This window comes from Molothrus aeneus, chromosome 3 (assembly GCF_037042795.1).
Source record: "Molothrus aeneus isolate 106 chromosome 3, BPBGC_Maene_1.0, whole genome shotgun sequence".
Lineage (NCBI taxonomy): Eukaryota > Metazoa > Chordata > Aves > Passeriformes > Icteridae > Molothrus > Molothrus aeneus.
The window spans coordinates 5,709,071-5,721,784 of NC_089648.1; the positions used below are offsets into that span (position 1 = coordinate 5,709,071).

General features: G+C 45.4%; 1 protein-coding gene across 2 annotated transcripts in view; it reads left to right on the top strand.

The window, feature by feature from the left end:
* Positions 1 to 12,714, top strand: part of SLC24A3 (solute carrier family 24 member 3) — a 99,915-nt gene that overhangs the window by 47,399 nt on the left and 39,802 nt on the right. For both annotated transcript variants that reach the window (XM_066547751.1, XM_066547752.1), the window contains exon 3: positions 6,714 to 6,790. The gene's annotated coding sequence lies outside the window, so the exon portion shown is untranslated. The remainder of the gene's footprint in view (positions 1 to 6,713; positions 6,791 to 12,714) is intronic.

Below are 12,714 nucleotides of genomic sequence, written 5' to 3' on the forward strand. Positions count from 1 at the left end.
GGCATTGCCCTGCTGCTCGCCAAAGCCAGCCCACGTTGAAGCTGCCTTTATTCCTGGACCACGTGTTTAAGCCACAACTTTAAACATGTTTCTGGCAAAATCCAAAAGTTTGGTTCTTTGCAGGAGGCTGTTTTGGTTGTTTGTTTTTTTTTTTTTTTTTTTGTATGCTCCAATCCAGGTTCCCAGCTACCCCTGTAATGGGGCTAAGACTGAAGCAGACAGGGGAATTTGCTCCCCTCCTTTGAGCTCATGGCACCCCTGCATCCAGTACTTGGGATGCTGAGAGATTAAAAAGTCCCTCTCTTTTTCCCCTTCCCAGAAAAGAAGAGAGGTGCCAGCAGCATCTCTTCCTTTCCAGGTGGCTTTATAGAAGTGCTTCTTGTAAAGTTGCCTTTTTTGGTTAGCCTGCCCATGGATATGAACACAATATAAATATTTGTTACCCAAAATAAAGCTAATGAAAGAGGGACTGTATTCCGTTCCAAATCAAAAGAAGTCTGGGAACTCCAGAATAGCTGTAATTAAGCCAGTAAATTATTAGGAATTTCTGGCAGTTCGTGTGAGGACAGGAACCAGCCAGGGATTTGTTCTTTTCTTGCTTGGCTTTTGTTCTTCTTGTTTGGTTTTGCTAAGAGCCTTCCTTGTACCAGCTATTTCAGCCCAGAGTGCATGGCTGGTAATGGATCACTTTGCAGAAGCATTTGTCAAGGGTAACATCTTGATCCAACACCAGCTGTGCTCAGGTCTGTAAAAGTTGTACCACTGGCACTTGTGCTGATAGCTCCCTGTGCTGCCTCTCACAGGGAGCAATTGCTGCTCAGGATGGGGCACAGAGCAGAGCAAAATCTACTGCAGAACCCAGAAAGGTTGGAAGGGACTTTAAAACCTGTACAGTGGCACCCCCTGCCATGGACAGGGACACCTGGCACTATCCCAGAGTGCTCCAAGCTCTGTTTAACCTGGCCTTGGACACTTACAGGGATCCAGGGGCAGCCACAGCTTCTCTGGGCAGCCTGTTCCAGGGCCTCCTCATCCTCACAGGGAAGAATTTCTTCCTGCTATCCAATCTACCCCTGCCCTCTGTCAGTTTAAGCATACATTTATATATATATATATATATATATATATATATATATATATATATATATAAATATATAAAAAATAGAAAAACATATAAAAATATATAAGCAGCTTATATCTATATTATATATATAATATATAATATATTATATTAATATAATATATATTTTATATATAATATCTAATACATAATATATTATTAATGTAATATATAAAATATATTTATACAAATATATAAAATATATTTATATAAAAATATATATTTACACATATAAATATATATATAGTGTATATATTTTTATATATATATAATATAATATATACTGTATACTATATATATATTTTATATATATATAAAAGCAGCTTAACTATAGCATGATCAAGTGAAACACAGGAATATAAAAGCTCAAAGATCCTGGTAAACAATTGCCAGATTCTTGCTGTGACAGAAATTAGTTCCTGTACTGAACAAAGGAAAGTATACCCTTCTCTTTAAAGGTCACTTGCTGCTGTTATTTGACTTAAACTCTCTCTGAACCATATGCTGTTGCATATTATTTATTATTTCTGATTTCTCCCCCATTTTTGCTGAGATATATGTGCTTGTTATCCTTGGATCTCGATGCACCTCTGACCTTGCAAGCAACTCATTTGCACTGAAGCCAAGGCAGAACCTTTTTGACTTCACAAGGGCTCTGCTTGTGTTTAGGGGTTTGTTCCTTCAAGGCTGTGCTTCCTGCAGTGGAGGAAAGCATCAGGAGAGTGTGTGTGCAGCTGGCATAGGGAAAGAGCCCCATGATGGAGCAGGGCTTGAGTCTGGGGGCACAGTGTGACCCAGCACACAGCCAGGAGAGTGTAGAGAAAAAAGGGAGCACACAGTGTGGAGTGTGCAGGGGCTGGGCTGTTCACATGCTTCTTTCAAAGGAGATGCATTTTGCAAGCTCTGAACATGTTAAATTCTGGAGAATTATCAGCCAGGTGTGTATGGAATGACAAGCTGCTCAGATTTTGGGGAGACCCACAGAACAGAACCATGCATGCTGTGGCTGTGTGCATGTTCATTCACAGCCAGGTAAAACAGCCCTCCAGCCTGGCCAGAGCTGCCCTTCCTGGACTTGGTGCTGTGAGGCAGCAGTGGAGCTGCTCCACTCCTATGGGAGTGGAGGGCCCTGGGAGCTGCTCTGGCAGCTGTTTCCAGGCTGTGATTTCTCTCCAGTGCTTCCTCCAGAGTAGCAGGGACTAATGTTTGTTCTCACTTCCCATGCAAATGAGCTGCCAGTTCTGAATTCCCCGTGGTGCACAGGGTTCACCATCTCATATTCCTCCATCTCCTCCCTCCTTTCTTCCCCCAGCCCAGGCATAAGTTGCTCAATAGAAACTCAGACCTGTCCCATTCTGTTCACACCACACCTGCTCTGTCTGGCTCATCCCTGTGAACAGGTACCTGGCCAGCCTCAGTAGCTCCAGCAGGGGTGAAGCTCCCACTCCTCTGCCTCTTGCTGCCACCTCTGTTGGGTGCCTGTCCCCCCAGGGGTCAGGCACAGAGCCTGGAAAAGCCCCTGCAAGGCGTGGGATGGTTCCTCTGGGCATGCTGCATGATTTACTGTGGGCTCTGAGCCCCTTGCTGCTTCAGCTGCTGCTTTTCAGCAAAGTGGAGACAGGAGTGAAACATTAGCAAAATGTTTTATTATTGATGTATCACCATAGTTTGGCTCTCTTTGCATTTTGGCTTATGCCACTGCAATCCAAACACCCTTTTCACTTAGTAGAGAGTAAAACATTATTATATATATTTATAAATGAAGGTACTGGCCCTCCCTTCAGGGAGAATTTGACTGACCTCATTGATTTTAAAGGCAGCTAAAGGTGTTCACAGTCCCTTACCTGTGCTGGGTGATTAATGTTGCTCCCCCTGGGAGCAGGGTTTGGTGGGCTGTGTGTGTGTGCCTGAGCTGGTCTCCAGGCAGTGGCAGCTCTGATGCTGCACAGATCCAGCAGTTCCTGAGCCCTCTCACCTCCTGGCTGGTCCCTGCTCCCTGTGAGGGACAGACAGACAGCAGGGAGGACAGCTGGTGCTGTCCAGGGGTGCTGCTGGGGGTCAGGGAGCTGGGTGAAACACTCTGCAGGCAGGTGCAGAATGTGGTATTGTTGTTTACCCTGAACACAGCAGCAATCTTGAGCTTGAGTTTAAAACAATGGTTCTGAGTGTACAGGGAGAAAGGTGACTAATTGCTTTAAAGTTTACTTTTCTTTCCCTGTGTAAAAAGCTATCAGCCTGGATGCAAAAGACATTGTCTGGGTTCACATCACAAGGTCTGCTCCACTAACATCTGTCCCTCATAGGTGACAACAGCAGAATTCACAGGGAAAGAATTGTGGGGACAGCATGAGAAAATGAACCAAGGCTGTAAATATGAGTTTTCTGTGCTTGTAACTCACTGAATGAACATCTTTCATTTCTTAAAGCTGTGGGAGATTTCCCAAGGGTTTTCTTGTCCTCAGAATAGAAACACTGGCTAGCAATATAAAAACTTCTTAAAAGAGTAAGTGGATGTCTCAGCATTTGTAACTATGGATCCAGTACAGTGCTGGATTTTTGGAAAAGTAATCCTTTTGAAGAGGTGGGAACATTAAATGTGAGAGGGAAAGGAGGAGCTGGGAAGAGGGTTCTGAAAAGTGCCACCCCCAAGGAGTGGTACAGCAGCACCTTCCCTGCACACCTGGCCTGGGCAGAGACAGGTTTGTGTTGTGCCAGCCAGTGCAGAACCTTCTGTAAGTCACCTGTGGCCTGGCCTGAATAGGGTTCCAGTTTTACAGAATTGCACACTGACTGAGAATAACAGGACAAGAATTAATTCCAGCTCATTGTATTATGACCAAAATAATTTTCTCTTGGTGGGTGTAGATCCAGACTTTTCCTCTGAATCTGGCCAGACCCTTTTGATGGTGTCTCCAAAAGGTGTGGGGTCCCTGTGCTGCACAGCAGCCTGTCAGAACACCTGGGGTCAAGTGCAAAAGAGCACAGCTTCTCACACCTAATGCTCATCTGTTCCTGCAATGTTTAGCTCCCTTTCCAAGGCCAATCCATACCTTGCTAATGGCCATCTAATTCCAGTTATGTGAATAATCCTTATATTCATCCACAGTTCTACAAGTTGCCCTCGTGCAAGGTAGAACTGCACCCCTGGAAGGAGTGTTGTTCAGCCCTTGGTTTTCTGGGAATGTGACCCTCAGGAACTGAAAACTGAGACTGAGTTGTGTATGTCCAAGGGCTGGAACCCCCTGGGAATGCCCTGGGAATTGTGCCTGATGCCCACAATGCAGGAGGTTACTGGGGAGGTGCTAAGCTCTGTGAAGATCCTGCCCTTCTGCTGCTCCAATCTGATACCTGCCAAGTCTGCAGGACCAGAGTGGATTATCAGGCAGAAGTCTTTTATTCTTTGAGTTTAGGTTCATTGGCAGGGTGGTTGGGGTTTTTTCTGTGCAATCAAAATAAACCTGGCAAAATCTGCACCTATTTTCTGACAAAGGCTGGGGACTCTTTTAGTGAAATAACAAACTGTCTGGGCTTTTATAATCCACTAAATAGGGCAGCTGTTGTTGGAGTGGTGTTCCAGCAGCACCCTTTATTTCTTCTTAGAAAGGAGCTCCTGTGTTTTGCAAAGCTCTCCTCTTATCTGTACTCATCTGCACCTGATGCAGCTAATAAAAATGCAGCAGATTTCAAATTTGCATACATTAGTTTATAATTGTACGTTTCCCAGTGTAACCCACTGAATGTGTTTGTGTTGGGGACAATGTCGTGGAGGATGTGCTGATGGACATTTTGGATTTTCTCTGAAAAGCAGGTGCATTTCCTGCCAGTGTGGGGTGGGAACCTGAACCTGAGGGAGCACTGGGCATTTCTGCTGTGCACAGGAAGGAGGGCCAGGATTCCCAGCCACTACACTAGAGACAGCTTATGCTATTTTTGTACTGGTTTTTCCCCATATGCCTTTACCTTAGGTGCACTTCAGGCTCCTTGAACCTCCCAGAGACTCTTGATAAAGGGATTGTGTTTTTATCATCTGTCTGTAATGAATGTAAAGTCTCAGAGGCAGCTGCAGGAGGAGGGGAAGCACACACACGTGTATTGGCAAACCACTTTGCATATTGCTGCAGGCAGACCTCTCTGTGTTTCCTTTGGTCAGGAGTTTTTCTTAAAGCTCTGAGGGAAACACTGGATTTTGACATAATGATGTTTTGCTGAGGAAGGACAAATCCTTTCCACCTGCTTTACCTTTGTTGTCTCTCAGCTTCCACAGTGTTGTGTGTTGCTTGTTGGGGTTTTCCTGCTGTCCTGTCCTTGAGCTGGTACCTCCCTGACTAATTCCTTAGGCTGCACACCTAAAAAAGGTGTTCCTGGCAACCTTTGGCAGCTCTAACACAGCAGATGTGCTGGGGTGGGAGGGGAAGGCAGCCTGGCAGGACTAGTTCTGCCTTGGAAGGAAGGAATCACAGCTCCTGGAAGTGGTCACAGCTCCTGGTGGGTGAGCTCTGACTGGTGATGAAAAGTCACAGGCATTGCTGGTTCCCATAAAGGAGAAGGATATTGCCGTGTTCCTCTGTTGTGGATATTTTAAAGATGCTTCTGCTAGTTTGTTAGGACTCCTTATAGAATTTTCCAATCCATAGGAATACAATTAACAGCCATAACCTGAGCCTTTGGGTAAAAGACTGTATGTAAAAAAGAGTTTTTTCCTCCTCTGGTGCAGTGCCTGGGTAGAGCTGTTGCTTGCATGAGGAACAAAATTAAAATGCAGCTGCCTTTTGCTCAGTTATTGCTTCAGAGGCAGCAAAACCAGGAGAGTGAGATGGATTGTTTTTCCATTTAATCTTCTGTGCAATTGCTAATTAAGTCCCTATTGCTGGAGCTTTATTAATGCTAAAGATGTGAAAAGCAGAAAGAGCCTGCTAAAGATGTGAAAGGCAGTTTGATTTTTTCCAGCTGATGGCTGAGTGTGAAGAACTGACCATTAGAAGAAAGCTGTTGTTTCAAAATCTGGAATTACTGAGAAGCACTTGAATGTTAGAGCATCGTCCTCACACTGGCTTTTTGATTTATAACCCAAAGCCATTCCTGCAGCCTAATTAACAGGCTGTTCTTAAGACATTCATAATCCAATTAACATCCAGAGCAGTAATAAGGCATTTGAGCAAATGGAGGGAAGTTGTCTTTCAGTGACTTGCAACAGTGCATTTGCAGCAAAGGCTGTGAAGTGCTTGCTGTGCTCCTCTCCGTGGTTCTGTGCATTGTTGGGCAGTGGGAAGAGAGCTGCCAGCCCCTCCAGGAGATACTGCACCTGCTCTGACTGCTTCCCTCAAGGAAGGAGCCATGCTGTGCTCTAGGGGAGCATCTGTGGGTCACTGGGTGGTGCTGGCCACAGCAGGAAACGGCACAGTAGAATTTGGGGAAGGTGGCGCCTGAGGACAAGGTAAGCTGAGCCCCAGGGAGGTGAGGCAGAGCCTCTGGCAGGTGGCTGCAAGGCTGGGTTGGGCAGCCTCTCTCTGTGCTACTGAGCAGCTCGTGGGGTGGGTGTGAGGAGCTGATTAAACATCTGAGCTTTCTTTCCCCCTCTCCCTGCTTTTTGCAGCTCTCCATGAGTTCCCCAATGACATCTTCACGAACGAGGACAGGAGACATGGAGCTGTTGTCCTGCACGTCCTCTGTGTAAGTGTTGTGACTTTGCCTTTCTTCTCCTGCTGGCATGGACAGGGCCCGGTGTGCTCAAGAGCTCTGATTGAAGTTATTTTCTCTTTGGTGCATTTTCATCTCCTGTATGGACTGTGAAGTCAGGGATGTGATGTTTTTTTTCTTCTTGGGATCTTCTGATATAAAGGAGTCAATAATGGAAGGATGGTTTAAACTGGCTTCCCGTTTTCATTTTTTCTGTAGACACCATCAGAATGTCAGGCCACAGTAAAAAGAAAGTTGTCTCTGAAAATGGGACAGTTTGGCATCTTTAAGATGAAAACTAAATGTCAGAGAGCTAAAAGATACAGGAGTTCTGCAAGAAGTAACTCTGGAACATGCTGAAGTTTATGGGATAGAATAATTGACTTAGAAATATCCATGGCATTACATGGATTGGAAAGTTTGCTTTATCAGCTCTTTGAGTTACATTAGAGGCATTCTTAAGCAGCCAAGAAAATACCTACTCCTAATGAATGTTTAGAAGCTTTTAACAATTTTTAGTCAGCTTAAATGAGCAGTCACCATTAGCTGTGAGAAGTGATTCATGATTTCTTTTTGAGCATAAATTAGATTGTATTGTGTATTTTAATATGAGCCCTCTGTGTAAGGATTTTATTTTGGCTAAATAGCTGCAGAAATTTGTTGAGTAACGTTGCTATTGACCGTGCCTGGCAAGTTCAAGAATCTCAAGTTTCCATGGGAACACCGAGCTTTGAAATGTTTTGGAAACTGAGCACTGGACCCGAGCTGGATTTTATATCACCAACAAGAATACTCCTAAAAATTCATATATTAATTCAGTTGTGAATGTGCCTTTAACATGTACCAAAATGGAGCCTGGAGGACTGAACTGTCTAGTTCAGAATAAAGAGAAAAATCTGTTTTTAATGAGAAGTAGAAAAGCATCCACTGTCCCAGCAGAAATGTACTCAGTTTCTTCCCTGCTAGCAAACAGCAAGGCAGCTCCCTCAATCCATTGTTCCATGGGTGCTCCATTGTTCTCTGCAGCAGTTTGGTGGACTTAGGAAAATTTACTGACCACTCTTTGTCTTGTGGTCCTTGAGGTGCAGGACCTGGCTGGATTCATCCTCTCTAATACTGGGATAGCTGGAGACAGCCTCTTGTCAAAGAAAAAATTGATGCTCAGAGAAAACAGAGCACTGTTGGCATTTAGCAACCTGCCTCTAATCTGGGTTGGAAGGGGTGCTCTTTGTACTGGGGTAATGAACCTCCAGTTCTGTTTTTTACCTCCCAGAAATAGTTACCAAACGTGTGATGAAATCAGAGCAGAAGCAGAAATGAACTTTTTTGGGGGAAGGAGGATACAGACACAGAGTTTTTTTGCCTCCACTGAGGTTTCTTCATGGGTTTGAGGAAACTGGACTGTAAAAGGAGCTCTGTAATGGTAGGGAGAACAATGCAGTGGTGATTAGAGGTCATGACAATGCTTCTCATGTTAGTGACCTCCCCTTAAACAGTTTCTATTCATTTCAGTAAAAATGTTGTTCTCTGCCCCTTTGCCTGTACTTTCATGTTTAATTCTGAAAGACATCAAGGCAAAGCTGGTTTGCCAGAAGCCAGAGGAATGGGGCAAAAGCTATCACTGGGACCCTGGGGAAGAGCAGGAGGCTTCCCAGGGCATCTTCTCCCTGTTGTTTAATAAAAAGGGAAAAGAGACCCCAGCAAATCGTCACAGTGGGGCTGTGTCAATTGCTAAACATGATCTGATAACTTCACAAAGATGAAAGTTAATCTCTAAACACTTGAAAAATCTAGGAAAAACTGGGTAGGTCAGCAAATTTTAGGTCTGACCTGAAAATACTTTGGTTTGAAGGAGAAGTGGGCCACTGAAGGCGTATTATTACAGGTTGGAGTCATGCTGTTTAATTTCTCCTGGATACTTTTTCAGAGCTCAGCAGCTGACTGCTTCACTGCCATTCATGATTTCCATGTCCCCTCTGAGAAGAGGCTGAGCTGCTGAGCAACTCCCCACTAAGTCACTGGTTTGGGACGTTCAGTTTGGAGGGGCCAGGGTTTGGATTTTAAGTCTGGTGCTGTTCCTGCAGCATGGGAGCTCCCTAGCACCCAAGAGCTTCTTTTTGCAATCTTAATATTGTTGTTTGTAGAATCATAGAGTGGGTTGGATTGGAAGGAACCTTACACATTATCCAGTTCCAGCTCCCCTGCTATGGGCTGGGACACCTCCCACTATCCCAGGTTACTTCAAGCTTTGTCCGTCCTGGCCTTGGACACTTCCAGGGACCCAGGGGCAGCCACAGCTTCCCTGGGCAACCTGAGCCAGGGCCTCAGCACCCTCACAGGGAAGAATTCCTTCCCAATACCCAATCTACCCTGCCCTCTGTCAGCATGAAGCCATTCCCCCTTGTCCTGTCACTCCAAGCCCTTGTCAAAGTCCCTCTTTAGCTCTCCTGCAGTCCCTTTGGGCACTGGAAGGCTGTGGAGGTGCTCTCTTAGCCTTTTCCTGGTTTTTATTTTGTTCCAGCTGACATCCCCATGTGGATCTTCAGCCCTGCCATGCTCAGGAGCGCTGGCAGCAGTTACCCCCTTGAGACAGGGTGATAGTGGAGCCCTGGAAAATGTTAAAGATAGACTTTGAAAATGTTAGGCTTTGTGTTTTCTCAGATCACTGCACCTGCGTAAGCAGTATGATAAATGATATAATTGTTAGATGTGATGATTGTTTAGTAACTAAATATAATTATTGTATAATCATAAGAAGAATCATGAGAAACTGTGTTAGAAATTTAAGGGGGAACCATGAGAAGCCATGCTTGACTGAAATCTATGTATACAATAGAACAATATAAATTTAATAATTAACATGAAAGTTATATAAGGATAGAATATAAAAACACTATCACCTTGAATGTATGGTCAGAGTCAGATTTGAGTTGAATACTCCTGACACCCAGAGCTCTTCATAAAAGCACCTGCATATGATCACTTATGTGATTATGTGTTTCTGAATGCTAACAAGGGGGGAAATGGCTTTGCTGAGAAATTCCCAAGGTTTTAGCTGGCAGCTGAGAATGGGAAGTTTGGGTCTCTGCATTACCCTGGTGTTTTTGACTGCACAGTGTTGGTGCCTCTCTTTCCAGCCTCCTCCAGCAGGTGTGGAGTGCAGAGCCAGGATATGTTGGCTTGCCAGTGTGAGGAGCCTGTGCACGGTCAGAGCTGAGCCTGTCCCTGGACTGAGCAGGCTGGAGGAGCAGTGTGTGTGCTCAGCCATCCCTCCTGCTCCTGCCTTGCCACTGCTTCCTGTAGCCATGGGAACAGGGCTCTGACAGGCCCCTGCCTCCCTCCTGCCGGGAGCTGGGAAATGTAGGTCGCCCTGGACGGGTCCTGTCTCTGTCTATTTCTGCATCGGGTCAGTGGCCAGACACATCTCATTCCTGCAGCACAGGGCTGTCTCCTTAGGGGGTTGATTTCTCCAGTGCCCTGGCCATCTGTGGGAGCACTGCTGGGCACATCATGGTACACAAACCGCTGGACAGAGTCAGCCCAGGCTCTGTGGCTCTCCCTGCCTTGGTTGGGGGTTTTTAATTTCCCTCCAGCAGTGGAGTTTTAGGTGGGTTTGTCTCAGAATCTCTGCTGGTCAGAGTGACCCATGGATGTGTTAGAAAGTCTCTTTTCTCAGCCCAGCACTCGAAGAAGGAGTCAGAACTCTTCTATTCTCGTTCTCAACGTTGTTTATTGTTTCTTATCTATACAATTCTTTCTCCTGGCCTGCCAAGGTCCACTCAGCAGGACAGACAGAGGCACTCTGGCCACTCCTGGGGTGGTGTTATCTTTTTATGCTAAAAACTGTGTGTACATGATTTGCCATGACTTTCCAGTCACCTACGTTAGATAGTAAGCTTCTATTCTAAACCGATCTAAAAATGCCAACATCACCCAGAAGATGGAGGCTGGGAAGAAGAAAGAAGAAGGACAGGGCATGCCCAAATTCCTCCATTTTTGGGACCCCAAGCCCCCATTCTAAAAACCCCCCAAAAATATATTTTTCTCCTGGTGACAAAACTAACTATTATTTTACTTAAACTCTTTTGACTTGTAATTCTTCATATAAAGGTTGGTAATTGTTTTTTCCAAGGGCTAAATCAAAGGCACAGGGGGTCTTGGGCTCTGTGCCAAGGTCTCTGAGCCCCCCGGGCAGGGTCTGGAGCCCTCCAGGGCAGCCAGAGGAATTTCCTGGATTCCGACAGGTTTGTGATGCAGTCAGAGTTGAAGAAAAGCCCTGTGCTTGGTTAAGGTGGTTTCAGGGGTGGCCCCTTGCTAGTCCTGTCCCCCAGGGCAGGGTCTGTGGGGCAGCAGCAGGCACCCCACCCCTGCTTTGCTGCCAGCAACAACCTCAGGCTTTCACAGCCCCCTGGGAAGAAGGCAGGGCCACATCACTCTCTGGAGCCCTTTCTGATCCTTGTTCCTATCTTCCTTTATCTGTGTTGATACAGTTGGTATTGTGTCAGCGGCTGGTGCTCCCTTTGCAAGATCAGGTTCTTTGCTGCACCCAGCAGAGTTGGAGACCTGGAATTTTGCTTACTCTTGTGGCCCTTGGGGCTGTTTTGCAGTGTGAGATTTTCAAAAAGCTTAAGTTACACTTACTCATGTTTATGATGAGGGACAAAGAAGCACAGAAACTATGCAAGTGACATTCTAACACCTGTTGTGTCAAGATTGTGCCAAAATAATTTGTTATGATGAAATTCCCATTTCTAATCCTGATAAAAATACACTTGAATTATTTTTGAGCTTGAAAAGTTTTCATGGGCTGAGATGTACAGTAATTACTGGCTTTTTTGCAGCAAAGTTGTAATTCTGGCAAATTAGAATCTGTGGTTTTGGTGGTGCTGGGGGATTTAAACCTGTTCCTGGAAAATCAAAACAGGATTTAAACCTGTTCCTGGAAAATCAAAACAATAACAAAAAAACCTGGAGGCCACTTTTATTGCTGCTTTCTCTCCAGAAAAAAAATACTCTGGTCTCCTTGCATTACCTGAACTTCTGCAGGACTTCAACAACAAGCAAAGCCAGAGGATCTGTTGGTGATGTGCTTGGAACTGTGGTTCCCTAGGATTAATACACTGTTTTTCTACAAATATTGGCCACTTCTCTCAGCTGTAGTCAGTCACTGGAGCTGCACTGCTTGCAGAAGTAACTCTGTGCTAGTCCTTGGCAGGTGTCACTAAAAAGGTGGAGCTGTCTTTGAACCTTGCAGCAAGTCTTGGATGTGTCCATGCAGAAAACCAGCGTGGGCTGGGAGGCAGACTCAGCCTGGCTGGGGGGGTGTGCTCTGCTGGTGCCTGGCAGGCTTTTCCCTGGTTTTCCCCTATGCCAATGGGAATTTTCCCATCCAGTGGCAGTCTTTGTGTTGAGGTGGGGAGTGAGCTCCTCCTTCCCTGTGGGCAGGATGGGCCAGGTTGCCCTCCAGGGCTTTGCTGTGTGGATGTGAGCCACACTGTGCTGTTTGCCTCTCGGGGCAGAGATCAGGCCCCAGCACATTCTGTTTAATAGCACAGAAACCCAGATTAAATGCTTCTTGCATGAAATTGAAGAACTAATTGGCCCAGTGTCTTTTTGAGTCCTGTGTTCCCCCTTGGTTTTATTTGTTCCTGTCTGAAATGTACCACTGGGACCCAGGTGACATGGCAGGGCACTTCAGTCCAGAAAGACAAGCTCCTTTTCCCTTTTTCAGAACACTGGATTTCAGAAATTACTCCTCCAGGGTTTAGATTTTCACAGAACATAGTGATAAAAAAGCCTTGCACTGCCCAATGGGGGGAAAAAGGGAAGGCAAAAATACTTCAGTGTGGCTTAGCAATGTCCAGAGAATTTAAAAAAAAAAAAAAGAAAAGAAAAAGAAAGAAAAAGCAGCCTTTATG